The sequence below is a fragment of the Manacus vitellinus genome, unplaced genomic scaffold, assembly GCF_001715985.3.
Source record: "Manacus vitellinus isolate BGI_N305 unplaced genomic scaffold, ASM171598v3 scaffold_26_pilon, whole genome shotgun sequence".
Lineage (NCBI taxonomy): Eukaryota > Metazoa > Chordata > Aves > Passeriformes > Pipridae > Manacus > Manacus vitellinus.
The window spans coordinates 2,261,249-2,276,996 of record NW_021939960.1 but is presented as its reverse complement, the minus strand read 5'-3'; positions in this window follow the sequence as shown (position 1 = coordinate 2,276,996).

The window sequence follows — 15,748 nt, the reverse complement described above, 5'->3', positions numbered from 1 at the left end:
TCAGTGAATTTAGGCTTGGTTTGGAAAATGGCAAGAGCTTTTGGATCTGAATGTACAGGTGAATCTTATGGGATATTGTATTTCTATTTTGAACCACTCCTATAGTCCTAATAGCTTGCTTTTTTTGCCCTTTTCCTGAAGAGTTTTTGTGAGTGCAAGATGGGTGCCAGGAGTGTTATTTAAGAGATCCTACTTTAATTAACAAAAAATAAAATGAAAGAAAAAATCCAGAACTGCTAGAAAGACTCTGAATGAAAACTCTGAAACACTGTGAATTTACTTGAAAAGTTCCATTTCAACAAATTTATTATTTTTCCACTTTCAAGGATGATCAATTCAGACTCGATTGTAATTTTTCCCTCTCTTTTCTGTACTTTTGTCTTCCCATTCCCCCCTCCACTGCCACAATAGGAAATGAGAAAATACTGTAAAAAAAAAAAAAGGCAAAACACTTTTAAAAAAAATATTATTCAAATAACTTCGGAAAAGCAGCTTCAAAGTTCATTTATTTATTTTGCTTTGAAGACATCACGTATTTACTCATGACAGAGTTACAGCCAAATCCCATGGAATCAAATCCCATGGAATTATTTCTGCAGATACAGAACATGGAGAGCCTGAGCTGGATTTTCTGCCTCTCTTGGAGTTACCAATGGATGTCTGTGGGGAATTCTGCTGTGTGAGGATCTGAGGTGTCTCCAGCACGACTTCCCACGCAGTTCCTCCCGGTGTTTGTGTTCAGGTGATGCCCCGTCCCAGCCCCTGCGGTGGGAGCTGTCCAGCAAGGGCTGAGCCCACTGCTCGAGCAGCTTCACCACCAGCAACAGCCAGGGATGCTCTGAAAGCCCCCCAAATGCTGCCTTGCTGGTTTACACTTGGCAAAACCCCAAGGGATTGTTTGTTTTCATCTGCTGTAGATTGTCCAGAGTCACATCATTGTCCCAGAGCAGGAGCTGATGAAGGAACAGCACGGGATGAGTCTCCCTCTCTCCACAAGCACAAATGCAGGCGTGGACATCTCTGGTGTTTGTTCTGGCCAAACCTTCTGCAGCCCAAGGTACCCAAGTTTTGGCTGCAGAGTGGTGCCTCTCACACCCCAAGTCCTTGCTGAAGAGTTCACCTGCACAGGCCACCACGGGAATTCTGTTTTGCTGTAAAACCCTGTGAAATTCTACCACAGCATTTTAGAGGCTTCACTGCATCACCTCTGTGAAATGAGCATCTGAAGAAGCCTCTCAGTCATTTCTGCAGGCTTTTCTCAAGCATCTTTCCCCCCCAGAAACTCTCCTGGATTTCAAGACCCCTTCCATCTCACCTCCCACTGGTAAGCCATTAAACTCAAGACCAAAACACATCTGCTCCACTTTTTCTGTAAAAAGATAAGGGATAATTATATATGAGGGATAAATTTTTTGTCTGTAATTCAGCAAAATAAAAAGTCATGTACCAAAATTTAAACGCACGTGTTCTCCTGGGATTACTTATATGCTTAAAATTGGGCACATGTTTGTTGAATCAGGACCTAAAATGATACTGCTCATATAAATTGTACTTTAAAGCTCATTCTAGAGCATCATGGTAAAATAAATCTTTATCTTTGCTACTTAGTACTAATGAAAAACAATATTATTGCTACTTTTCCTATATCAATTCACTCAAAGAGGAATGTTGTACAATTGCAGAGAGCAGCTACCCATGCTTCGTGATCAACCTGATAATTAATAGGAATAGAGAAAAAGCCCTGTATTTCTGAGTGCTGATCAGGCAGCAAAGGCACTCCAAACATCTGAAGAAAAAACAGTTTGTTAATTGCTGTCTAGACAGTTTATTGCTGCAATAAGATCAAAACACAGAATACTGAGGTTTGTGGTATGAATCATGCAGACTAAACAATTGTTTTATTGCATTTACAGAGCACTTGATTTATAATGCAGTCAGCTTGGTAATAAAATTCCTCCATTGTATATCCTGAATAATTTCACCTCTTTTCACATCTCTCTGGTTTAATTCTATATCAAGATGTCTTAAAAATGTCTGGATGGAGAGGGGATTACTGTCTTGTGTATATAAAGTTACTTATCTCAGGTCTCTGTTGTATCATCACCAGGCATCCAGCGCTGATCCAACATTCTGCTGAGCCTGGATCAGCTGTTGGTCCTGTGGATACACTGAGGAACAGATTTATTGGGCTGCAGCCTGCAGTGAGTGCACCAGAGGGACAGTAAGGTGACCCACTGCGAGAGGTTTCATCCCCCTTCACGTTCAGCCAAAAGGGATCAATCAGGCAAGTGCCCTTTTTTTTTTTAACTTAATTACTCTACAGAACTTTTTTTTTTTTTTTTTTTTTTACTGAGAGGAAAGATTCATCTCTGTTCCTGTGGGCATCTCTGAGGGTGAAGGGGAACTTTTCTGGGAACCAAGAAACTTTTGGGATGATGGAAATTCTTCTTTATTAAGCGTTGAGCTGGGTGAAGGGAATAGTTGATGAATCTGAGTCTGTGCAACTTTCCCTGGGAGCCTACAATGATGTTGCCTGTGTCTTTATATGATATCTTTGTATTGTTTTAATTTCCTAGTTTTGATGAGTTATAATCATCCCAGTATCCGTGAAGAGCAAAGAAATAATAGATCAGATTGTAGCTCTGGAGTAAAATCAAACCAGAGACCTAAATCTGAAAAATCCTAATTCCATATATTATTGCCATTCTCCTCCCATTGACTACAGTGGGAATGTAGTCATTGACTTCACTGGGTCATAACTGCATCTACAAATTTTGGGAACTGTTTCTTGATAAATCTGACAGTGCTGGGGTAAAGCAGGATGATATTTCTCACTTTATAAATGTCTGTTTACATAAGATTTTGAAGTAAAAGCTGTTTGGGTAAGTTTAGATGAGTATCTTTGATTCAGTATTGGGGGGAAACAACCCTCTGCAGAGTAATTCCTCAATTAACATCTGTGCTGTCTCTGTAATATCTTAACTTGGATACTGTCACTGTAGTTGTATTTCAAACTAAACTCTTTAAAAGCATTTCTGCCAGGCCTCACTGGTAAAATATGTCTGAAGTGGAGAGGTCTCTTTGCATAAAATCACACTTGGCTTCACCAGTAAAAGTTGATATTCCTGATGGTCAAATGAAATTACTTCTAAAATATCACTAGGTCTGTATCAGGACTGTTCCACCCAAAAAGCTGCTGCATGGACTCTTCATTATCTCCTGGTACAAACTGCCCTCCAGAGAAATGACAGAAAACACTCTGGTATAAATTTTTACACCTTCATGGTGTGTGGAAATCAGTCCTGGCTCTCCAAAACCTCCCAGTATCACACTGTGTGCCACTCTGCCTTGTAACTCCTCTTGCAGCTCTGCAGGAAGACCAGAGTGGCTCCATTCCACCCTGCATTTGGCCCCCCAGCTTCCACCCAGGGCAGAACTGACCTTCCTGAACGTCCTCAGCACATGAAGAGCCAAATTTGGAGGGGAGAGATGGTCCCTGAGAAGTGCAGAGGCAGGAGGACATTGCAGAGGAAGAGCCCTGAAGGAAGGAGCCAGCATGGATAAAGGTTAGATCCTGGGTACCACCCCAGAGAGTGTCTTGTGACTGATCCCACAGGCTTTGTGTTTCTGGAAAGCAGGATTCTCCTCAGTCTCCAGAGTCTCCTCATCTTGGATGAGGAGGCTGTTGAAGGCTGATGCACTTTTGAAAAAGACCCAGAAGCTCTTGGAGACCCAAACTCAGACTCACGACCCAGTGAAGGAGAGAAAGACATTCAGGTAAATTCTACATCCCCCAGAATAGCCCTCCACAGAGCTCTTCTCTTTCTTCTCTAAATGACAGAGACACAAATACAACCAGAGAACAAAAAAGTGCCTTTTGAAATAGCTGGTTTATTCTAAAAAGTACCGATATCCTTAGAAAAAAGCAAATATTAAAAGCCACCATGACAGGGCAGGGCAAGACAGGCAAAAAGGCTTCTGGCAGCATAAATTGATGCCTTGTGAACAGAGAGGTGCTGGAAAGAGCACCTGAAATGTAAACAGAATTCAGTAACCCTGCAAGCAACCCAGGAACTGCTTGGTCACTTAGACCTAGAGATTTTCATTAATAAAATTGTAAAGTAAATCTATAACATTGATGTCGATAATGCAGAACCACAGTTTTACAGTTTTGAAAGTCCAGATAAAATTATTTGGTTGCTTTCTAACAAAAGCAAGAATCTGTTGCTGCCTGAGAGGATTTGACACTATGGAGGTGTTTTTTAAAGCTAAGTGCTTAAAGAGTATAAGAGTATAAAGAATAAGTACTTCTAGAAAGGTGCTTTGGTTTTGTGTGTCAGGACAGTGGCCCACATTGCTCCAGCTACCAGGGCTTTTTGATACACATTCAGGCAATATTCTCCTCAGGGTGTTCAGTGCTTCATGAACAGCACAATGTCAGTCACCAGCATGTCCAGCAGAACTGGTGGCACCATCCCTGCATGTGTTGATGGGATGCTCTGGAGTCCACCCTCTGCTGCAGAGGACCTGGGCAGCTCCTGCCACCCCACTGGGAGTGGCCAAAAGGCACTGACAGGAGCCTATTCTCATGAAGAACTTTAGGAGAAAAATATGAGAATTTGTTTTGCCCACTTTTCAGCCTGATTTTGGCTCACCGATCCCTGATGGTCTTGAGTGTGACCCACCTGCTTGGAGTGTGGACCCAGGCACAGATGATTTGTCCTCTGGCCCAAAACTGTCCTCAGGACAAAAGAGCCAAGGAATTTATGGTGGGGAAAGGCAGAGTGAGAGAAGGATTATGCCTAGAGAAAGGCACCAAAATGCTGTAGAAGCTGTGAACAACCATGTAGGTGCTGTAAGGCATTAGAGACCGAAGCCCCAGGGAGTTACAGCCAGTGTGTGACGGCCAGTGCTGCTCTGGTAAAGCACCTTCTCTCCCATCAGCCCAACACAAGCTGTTCCAAGCACACAGATTCAGGGGCAACCAGCCCTTCGTGCTTTCTTTTACATGGCTTTAAATGCTGTGAGAAGTATTTCTGTCGTTTATTGCTGCTCAATAAAGTTTTATCTCATGCAAGTCATGATTTATTTACTCCATGTTGCAGAACAGACGTGTGTGCTCTCCCACATCAGCACCCCTTTACCAGATTCATAAAATGTGTTAACAATTCATTTAAAATTCATATACAAGCTGAGTACAGTTCCTTCCCAGAGCTGCAGCAAGTAATGGAAAGCAGCACGTGCCCTGACATATGGCAGGCTGTCAACGTGTGCTCTGAAGGTCTCCTCAGCTGTAAGTGCTCCAGTGTGCTTTGGAACTGCTCTCGTGTCCAGCCACCCAAACAGCATCTTTACATTTCCCACTTACCACAGAGCTTCTGCTAATTTTCCTCCTCAGCTACCAGGAAAACACAGATTGTGAGAAGAGTTGGTTTCGAGAATGACTGGTCAAGAGTTTATCTCCAGCCTTTCCATTTATGAACTGCCTGTTTAACAGGGGCCCTTCACCTGCCCTGAAAAGATGCAGCTTTTTGCTGGTCTATGTGTGAGTCACACAAGCAGAAAGGTGAGGTGAGAATCAAAGTGTGCCCTTCTGGGAAAATCATCTTTGCCAATCCTTTGGAAAGGTGCAGCCATTGTGTGGCTTCAGTGACCTTTCACTAACGGCTGTGAAATATCTCTGGTTATTCTCTTTGTCCAGTTTTACTGCACAGTATCTGCTCACAGTGTACCTTCTCACAGCCCTGCTATTTTCATTTTCCAGCACCAGAGGACCCTGGCTCTGAACCTGACCCACAAACATCTCACCTCCAGGCTCCTCTCAGCAAGATGCCCCACTTTGAACTTTGGCCAGGCAAAGAAGACTTATGGGAACACGACCTCAGACTCCATTATCCTCAGGTACCTCACAATATTTGCATAATTCCTAAGGAGATGTGAGGGGTCTGTGATATCTCTGCAACGTCCTTGTTCCCTTCTATTCCTATTTTAACAGGGTCATGCACTGGGAAAGACAGTCTGATGTTTGTGAATTCCAGAGGAAAAATTATTGACAGTTTTGCGCTGACCTAAATAGTTACAATAAGATTTTGGGGTGAGGACAGGACCCGAGCGTGTGCTTCAGGCCCTAAGTGTCCTTCAAAAGAGCACCAGCTGGGTGGCTCTGGCACAGTCCTTGCTGCATTCCTCACAATGTTGCTACACACATTTGTGCAATATTTGGCTTATTTGTGCAACATAATTAATGAAACATGTCTCATTGGCACCAGCATCCTGAGGGACCCAAAAGCAAATGGGGGCCTTTGAAGTCTTAAAGAATCTTAAAAGCAGAAAATATTTACCACAAGTTTATTAAACCAAGCTTTACTGGTAATAAATTAGCAGCCTGTAGACATGCCCTTATCTTGAGGAGCTGACATGAATCCACTAGAAAAATACAGTGACAATTTACAGCATCCACAGCACCTCTCAAGCTTTCACTCACAAGCTGCTGATGCACTTTGCCACCAAAACCCCCAAGTTTGGTGAGATGTCCCTTCCTGAGGCAGCTCCTCTGCATAAAACAGCAACGAGTCAAGGGAGTCCTGTCCATGTGCAACTCTCAGAAATCCATGGAAGTCTTATAACACCATCATGTCATTCCTTTTCCCGTAGCTACTGATCCATGACTGGAAGTATTTTAGAAACACTGACCCAGAGTCTCAGTAATTGAGCTGGGGGTGGCTGATATGTCCTTTCTGCCCCTACACCTGCAGTTTGGGCTATGTGATCTTATGGTGCATTTCAAAACCACAAACCACTGGGGGGGTGTTTACAGATTTGCACATCCCTTACACTGCCCCATTGTATGGTAAATTATACTGGAGCCTCTCCTGAGCTCTTGAACAAAAGCCCATTGTTTGAGGGTGTTATATACCCCATGTGCTCTGCCCAGACTTACACTTGTATCATGAAAGTGTAGGCGAGTTCACATGAGAAATGTTTTCTAGTGTTTCTGTTTGGGGTTTTAATGGCATTTGTGCAGGTGCACAGCTTAAAAAAGGGCTTTTTTCTCAGTCTACAGAGCTGGTCTAAAATTCAGCTGGAGCAAGAGCCATTCACAGCAACATTTGACTTTTAACAATGATCTCAAAATTTTGTGTTGCATCAGCAAGTATTGCTCAGTTTTATTTAAAAAGGGTGTCTTTGAGCATCTTCCCATTAAATAGGTTGTACAGGTGGGGGTCAGTTTGTACAGTTCAGCAAGACCTAAATCAAGTCCAATGCAAATGCACTTAGGGATGTGTGCAGATATTAATAAGTTCATCCTCTCAGTGTAAATGCTGCCTTCAGTTAATAAATGGTTATGTTTTATTGCAGGATCAAGCCTTATGTGTCAGGCAGTAAATTCCTCATCCTCAGGTTCTCGGACATAACCTGATAACTACTCAAAAGGTCCAAAGCCTCTGGACTGAACGTGGCATCTGTGGCATCAGGGCAGAAAGGGCTCAGAGCACTCTTGCCCCATCACACCTTTCCCAGTCTCCATCCCTTAATTTTGCTGGATCAGCTCCTGGAACTGGGTGACAGACTGATTTCACAACGAGGTGAGCCAGTACAGGAAGGACTGTGGTGCATGGAAGAAGCAAGTGGAGGGAATTCTGCATTATTGGAAACCACAATTGCCTCCAAACTCGCAGTAACACGAATCTGCAGATCAGGTCAGTCATAGCCCCAACATGCAGCTGATGACTGTTCCCATGGGAGAATCACTTCCCAGCAGGGTTGTGCAAGGGGCTGATACTCTGTCTTCCTAAATCCTGGAGGGTTGAAGCTTATTTGTATATCAAACAAGGCCCAGTTGGAGTCTACCATGAAGAATTGTCCCTCTAATATAACTCAGCTGTGCATGTATTTCACTGCAAACAAAATATAGCTAAGACTTCCACCAGGTTCCCTCATCAGTGGTCACAGCATTAGTGATAAATGTTCATTTGACTTATGTGTGTTAAAAGAGGTGCATTGGGCGGGATTCTGAATAAATGCAAATTTATTCAGAATCATCTGAAATATTTGGAGCTACAGGCACAAGTGGGATCTGAGTCAAGCCACTTGTCCTAGTTTCTGTCATCCAAACACTAGCCCTTTATAAATCATTAATTTCCAGACTGTTTATTATCCAGGGGAAGTAACAAAACAGTAGTATCATATAACACATCCTAAGAATGCCTTGTTCATTTTAAGAGCAAATAAAACTAAATAGCACCAAGTTGTTAGTGATGCAGCCTACAAGACCAACACAAAAAAGGGACCTTAATCAGGCTGAGGCCACAAAATAAACAGGGGAATGGGTGAAAAAAAGAAGGGAGAAAAAGAGATTGGACGAGACTGACCACACATAAACATCTTCACATAGATATTCCTTGTTTACTGTCACATGGAAATTGCCTCTGCTCATTACATGGTGGGGCTTTGGGAGCGGGGATGGTTTCCACAGCTGCTGGAGCTGTTCCCCTCAGCTGCCTTTCTCACAGGAATAGTTTAACACCTATTCCCAGGCAGAGGACAGAGCAGAGCCACCGTTTCAAAAAATAATCATCAAAATTAATTACTCCGTCAAGAAAGCAAACTTTTTGTGTTTTGTTAGCACGGCCCCTCCTCTAATGGGTTTGTCATCTGTCCCCCAGGAGCCCCTTGTGACAAGGCAGAGACATTAATTCCCAGCTGAAGATGAGGAAGAGCAGCCGTGAGTGATGTTTCTCTGTGCTACAACTTCCCTGAAGTTCACCTTTCTGAGCAGCTCCAGGGGTGCAGAGCAGATCCTGCCACGGGGAGAGGATGTCACAGCACACAGACACTGCCCAGGCACAGAGATCCACTCATGCACCTTGTTGCAAAACATCCCTGCAGACTTGTAGGTTGGAATATGAGATATAAAAGGTGGAAATTCTAATTTGTTTTGTAGCCTATCAATAGGTAGTGTTGACAGCTAAGCAATGCAGTTTTCCTGGTAGGTTTGCTACTACAGCAGAGCCAGAACCTGGGCTGCTTCAGTGAACCTCACCAGCATGAATTTTTATCAATTTAGCTTAAATGCCTTCCACCTTTCCCTAGTAAAAAGTCCTTTGCTGGCCAATATTACAGAGTTTATATTGAACTGGGTGTTTTGCTGGTCTCACTTGTCACTAAAGTATTGTAATTCTAAAAGTGATGTTAGCAAAACTGTAATCCAGGCCTCACACGTTATTTTGGTCCATATGTTATTTATTTTAATCTCCTCAGGTTCCAAAATACTATGTATTTACATCTGCCCTTTAAAGTTATTGTTAGCTACAAAATATTAGAAACATAGTTTCATCTATAAAATGTATAATTAAATTAATCTTTCCCATATTTTCTTTTACATTGCACAGGAAACATTTTAGTCTGATGAATACCATGGACATATAATTAGTACTTTATACCATAAACTAGATTATAACATAAACTGTCCACCCTGGCTCCAAAAATCCTTCAGATTTTAATTCAATTGCTGCTCTTTATCAGGATGAAAGCATTTGAATTCAATTATTGGTATGATTATTCAGTGTGGATTTATATAGGTTAGATGTGGTGGTAGTTTTAAACAGAAGTTTAGTGGAAGTCTCAAATTAGGCATTTGCATCTATATTTAGGCATCTACTAGATTTCAGATGCTGAACATCTGATTTTTCTAGCTGAGTTTTGCCTAAGTTAGGGTTTAATGGGAATCAAGACTGCATGATGAAAGTAAAGGGAAACTAATTTTGGGGTATTTTTGAATTTCGATGGGAATTGGGCACCTGATATGCTTAGACTTTTGAAAGCCCTTCTACATGCCTAACTGTACCTTTCAGTGGTTAAACACCTTTCAAAGTCTGGCAGGACACTGGGTAAGTGTTTACCAGTAAAGCCAATAAAATCTCCTCGTCCTTTTTTGATTTGTCCCTTCCGCTGCCTGAGAAACCTTTGAGATATTTTTGGCACCCAGACATCCCTTGAGGTAGATCTGCCCTTTTTTTAAATTTAGCTGAAGATAAGTTGGATGTGGTTGCAATTTAAAGACACTTTAAAAATGGGAACCTGGAATTAGCCACGATCATCTATATTTAGGCCTCTCCCAGATTTAAAGCCTGGTCTGGGGCTTGATCTCCTGCGGATCCCAGGGCTCCACAGGGAGCAGGGCCAGGCCATTTATTCTCCTATTACAGAGCCAGCCCTGTGTTTATACCAGCTTGTTTAGCTTACTCTTAATGCACATCCTAAGATGTACCTCTAATACACATCCTAAGACATGTTTATGAAAATTCTTTATAAGCAAAATATTTTACTTCCATTGAGTAAGTTCAGATATAGAACAGCCTCAGAGCTACGGGCTGGTCCAACAATCTTCCTCTCTCCCTGTGCATCTTTTATTTAAAAATTCAGCCTTCAGCCCACCCACATCACCACAGCAAGACCCAATAACTGTAACATGTGGATTCTTGGTCAATTTTGTGCTGGTTTTGCTAACATGTTTGAAGAAGTAATTATTAGTCTACTTAGAGCTGGTATTTGGACTCGTATCTGGGTTTAATTCTTTAGATGTTTCTTCAGAGCACAGAGTATATCCCTTTATGAAGCACATATTCCCGAGGTGGGATCCTCCACTGCCAGCTAATTGGGAAATCTGTTCCATCCAAGGGACTAAAATCAATGGCAGCATTGAACTGGCTGAGCATCAACACCTTGAACTTAAAAAGATCTTGGACATTTATAGAGCCCACTGACTCCCTTTGTGGGTGCTCAGCACTTCTGAAAACCAGGCAAGAAGCTTTTAAAGATTAAACAATAGCCCAACTCCAGCAGGAAGTAAAATCATTTAAAATTTGCAGAGAGACACATAAAAAGGGGACATGACATGCAAGAGATATTTTATTATATTAGACAGTAAATTCATAGGAAATGCTTTCTCAGTGAAGTGATTTACTGAGCTGTGGGATTCATGGCCACTGAGACAAGGAGTTTAAAAGTTTCATGCACAGACTGGATGAGAGATCTTTGTTTAACTGTTATTGCTCATGGCACTCCTGCAAGGGTTGTTTAACCTCAGGCTTTGGGGTCTAATCTATCCTCTGATTTTCAAATCGAGACAAAACCTAATGTGGTGGGTGATTATCTTGCTGGTCTTTTGCACTATCTTCCCTGAGCATTAATCAAATGATGCCTAGTATCAAAACTAGTTATGGAATGAGATAGGCACCTTCCCCTCCCCTGGTTTAGTCATTTCTGTTGTCCTAAAACCAAGTTTTGGTGTTCAGACACTGCAGGGAAGGTACAGTGCCAATGCCCCTCCGAGAGATTCTGCCTCTCCACAATAAAGGTGATGAGCTCTAAAGCACAGCAATAATCAGCTGCCCAGATAAAAGTTTTCTTCCCTGGATGCTGTGATTTGTCCCCAGAGTCTTATCCCACACAGACCTGATCCCACATGCCCTAATCTCACATTCATTAGAATTCAGGTGGGTACTGAACTCAGCCTTCTCCTGCATTATTTATGTTTATTCTTTCCTGGGGAAAAAAAAAAAAAAGTATTTTACATGCTTTTTAAACTCATAAACATAATTAATCAAAGGCAATTTGGCAAATCTGTTTTATGGCTGGAGGCCCACTGTGGATCTGCCCACTTAGTTAAACTCAGTCTTGCTGAGGCATCTTTCCACCTCGAGGAATCTTGGAGCCAATCAATCAGGGGGACGTCCTGTCCTTCCCCAGCCCCAGAATGTTGCACTTTATTCACCCATTCCCTCACTTCCTGCCATCTATGTCCCTCAGCATCTCTTTTCCTTATTTTTAATACCTGTTCCAAGCTGTATCTCCACAATCCATTTACTGCGATGATCAGACTAAAAGCAGAAAGAGGCTGAAGCTCATATTCCCAGCAGGCTGAAAGCTGATTTCCTGCCTGTTTTATTCATGCATCATTGATAGTGCCAGGAAAACTGAAAATATGCATTGGGTTTGGATGAATAAATTTCACATAAGAGTGAGATAAACACCACATTTTTCCTCATAGGTATTCAGAGGGGAAAAAAGCAACAAAACACACACATACACCAGATTTTAACTTCAATTACCACAAAAGCTCCAAAATTACCTTAAAGTTGTCAGAGACTGTAATACATAAATAGATATATATGTACACACAGAGGCTATATATAAATACTGGAAATATCAATATGCTGGAAATTATATATATATAGGATATATATACTGAAAATGTTCTGTTTACTTTCTGAGGGTTGTGACCTTAGGATGAACCCACACCGAGACCCCCCATTTTCAGGCTTTTCTTTATTATCACATATTTTAAGATTACTTTACAGATCTGCAAAAGAAAGACTTCTCTTACAACCATTTGTTTCTCTAGGAACTTCAGGTCTAAATGAAACCTCAAATATCGTGGGAGTTAGTAACCCAAAACCAAAGAGTTTGTATCAAGAAACTGCTTGATATGAACAGTGAGTGCTCTGAATAGTCGTCATTCATTTTCAGAACTGCCATCAGCTGGCTGTGTAACAGTAGATCCCCAAAATTATGGAAGTTTGCAAAAATATCCCCTCACACCGGTGAATTAAAACATTTTTTTCCTCGTTTTTTGTGCACACATGGATGGTTCGTCCTTCATATTCACAGATAAGACATAATTACATGTAAGGCTTGATTTACTTGTAAGGATTGATTGCCAGAGTTCCAGGAGCATTTGGACAACACTCTCAGGTGGGACTGTTGGGGTGTCTTGTGCAGGGCCAGGAGTTGGACTTGATGATCCCTTGGGGGTCCCTTCCAGCTCAGGAAATTCTGTGATTATATGAAATAAATTAAATTCGAAATTTTCTATGAAATCAAATTAAATTTATTCAAGTTATTCTTGAATAAATATTGAAAGCATGAGGTAGAAGAGAGCTGCTGAACCACCAGTGTTATGGGGCCAGAGCCTCAGCTGTTACCCATCACACCACTGCTGCTGAGAACATCCACCCCTCCCACCAGAGCTCCTGGTGTGCCTGAGGAACAAGCCAAAGGCTTGAAGGATGCATGGGGGAGAAGATGCTGTGCAATAATGGAAGAGCTGGACATCCCACTCCTTAGGATTTATTAAGGCTAAAAAGGTAAATTTATGTATTCCTTTGTCCTTCCCCTCTTGTACTGCAGTAATGTTCCCTGGTTAGGTTGGGAGCTGGTAAATCAGCACCTTCAGGGTGTAAATCCATTGCAGAGCCATGGCAGAAATAGGAGGAGAGGCTGCAACACCCCCTTGGGACACTCAAACCTGGTGTTTGTGCTGTGACATGGTCAAGCCTTGCCTTGTTACACGAAATTTCAAGTCCTTCTTAAGTCTTTATTTGGTGTAGGTGCTCCTGATTAACTCTCTGGAGACGCCTAAATATTGGAAAAGCTGCTTAACCTTCAGGGACACCCCCAGTGCTTCACTGCAAAGCAGGGGAGCAGAGCCTTTTAAAAAGTTATGCCCATCCTATGCAATCCATGACTTGAGGTAAATCCAGCCTAGCCCAGCAAACTGTATCCTGGGTTACTCAGAGTATTTCTTGCCAGGCTGTTTGTTTGTGCATGGCTGCCCCAGGCTATTGCAGCAAAATTCCTTGTGCTGAAGCAACTCCATTCATACAGGCAGGGTCTGGAATAACCCCCAGCGAGGCCACGCTCAGCTCAGAGCTGCAGATGTAAACCCTGAGTGGTCTGAATTCAGTTTGCTTTATGTACCACCCTGTTAATGCTATTAAAACCAGAGAGAAACAAAGCTGGAGGGAGAAATTCCCATGGTTTATATTTACACCATGCATCCAACAGACTTCCCCCCTTCTCCGGAAGAGTTACAGAACGCATTAATTGAGCTTCAGGGTGGCTGATAATTACATAATTGCAGACTAATTTCCCCTTTCCTAGAGGTGAAGTTACACTGGTGGCAAAAAAAAAAACCCTGCACAGTCTTCTCAAAAGCAGAAATGCTCCTGCATACAGGAGACCTGATCCTGCCCTGCCCAGGGTTGGTGGGAGCCTGTTGAAATGGAGAGACATGGGTGGTGCAGGTATTGGGGATGGCAGGAGGCTGCAGCCCATGGCTGAGGGGTCCAGCCCCATGGGGAGACTCCCTCCTCACTGGATGGACCCACAAGCACTTTTTGTGGCTGTGGTCTGAGGAAATGAGCCAGCTGAACCAGCAACTTTTTTTTTACTGGGTTATTTTTCAGCCAGTGCAGCATAAAAGGAACAAAAGAGAGGTGGGAGCACAGGCTGGTTCAGCCATGATGCTGTTTAGTGCTGATACTCAAATGGCATTGAACTAAACTGGGAAGCTTTGGCTCTGTGAACACAAAAACCCCATCTAAAGACTTGCTGCCACCACTCTTCCTCTGCCCATCTCTGGCTGGAGACAGGGAGGGCAGCAAACAGGTATTTTGGCTCATCCCAAACTGTAACCTCACCCTGAAAGCAAAGACCAGGTCTCCTAACAGCGAGACACTTGGGGTTTGACATGTTCTGGTTTTAACAGCCCTGAGCACACTGAGTGCCCAGCACAAACAGCAGGGGGGAAGGAGGGTGAGGGGCTGCTCCCTGGTCATTTTTGGTGGTGATACCATTTCTGAGAGTGGCCTTAGGACCCAAAATTCAAGCCCTTCAGCCCTGATTTCACCATTACTCATGAGTTCAGGCAACCACTCTCTTACAGCCTGTCTGGGAGAACCAGGATTGGGTGTTTTCTATGGGGTGGGTGAGGCTGTGCCACCTCAGCACCCAGTTCTTTCATTACATCATCTGCAGGTACCACCCTGCACCTTGATCAGGTCTTTCAGCCCTCAGGCAATAATTTTATGCTGTCTTTGACATGGCTGTAGGGATGATAAATACATGTGCATTTCTTAGGATTACCTCAGGTGGTCTCTGAAGGCCCAAGTGCTTCCTGATCTTTTGCTTTTTCCCCCAAAAAATATAAAAAGATTTCTCAGCCATCTTAAAACCTGTAGCTTCAGACTCAAATTGCAACTTGAAAAGGTTTGTAAGAAACAAGTCTGCAAATGTATTTAGTGTATGAAAAATGATTTTCTAAAAAACATACAAGATGTTCTATTTCACCTAATTCTCTGTATTGATTTCTGTGGCATCATCTTCTTCCTTCCCTTTTTCATCTTTTAATGCATTTCTATTTCTTCTGAACACACAAAAAACCCCCTGTTTCTTTTACAAAACAGAACAAAGAAGTTTTCCTTCCCAATCAGTAATTTCGTTTTCTTTTGTAATTGTAAAAAGAAACTCCTGAAAAATCAATATACTGTTGCAAAGTTGTACACAACCGGGAATGGAGAAAGCTTAGTAAATAAAGGAAATTGCAATCTTTTCCTCTCTTTGGTCACCCTTTGGTACACTCAAGGTGACTGTCAATCTACTTGGTGCTTTTCTCCCTTGCCCTCCCCCCCCTGAAAATTTTAAAGCTAATCTCAGAGATGAAAAGAAAAGTTTGCAAAGAATTGTTCTTGGAGCCAAAATTCCTGATGCCCTAAATTACAGCAACCCCCACCCCGAAGTGGCTGGCTCCTTAAAGTAATCTGACTCCTCTCAATTAACCAGCACCGAGATAAAGATTGCTCATGCTAAAGATGTCACATAACACCAGGCTTAGAAATTGGAAAACCTCAGCTAAAGGAAAGATACCTGTTGGGCTGCATCAATAGTTTCAACATATATCAATATT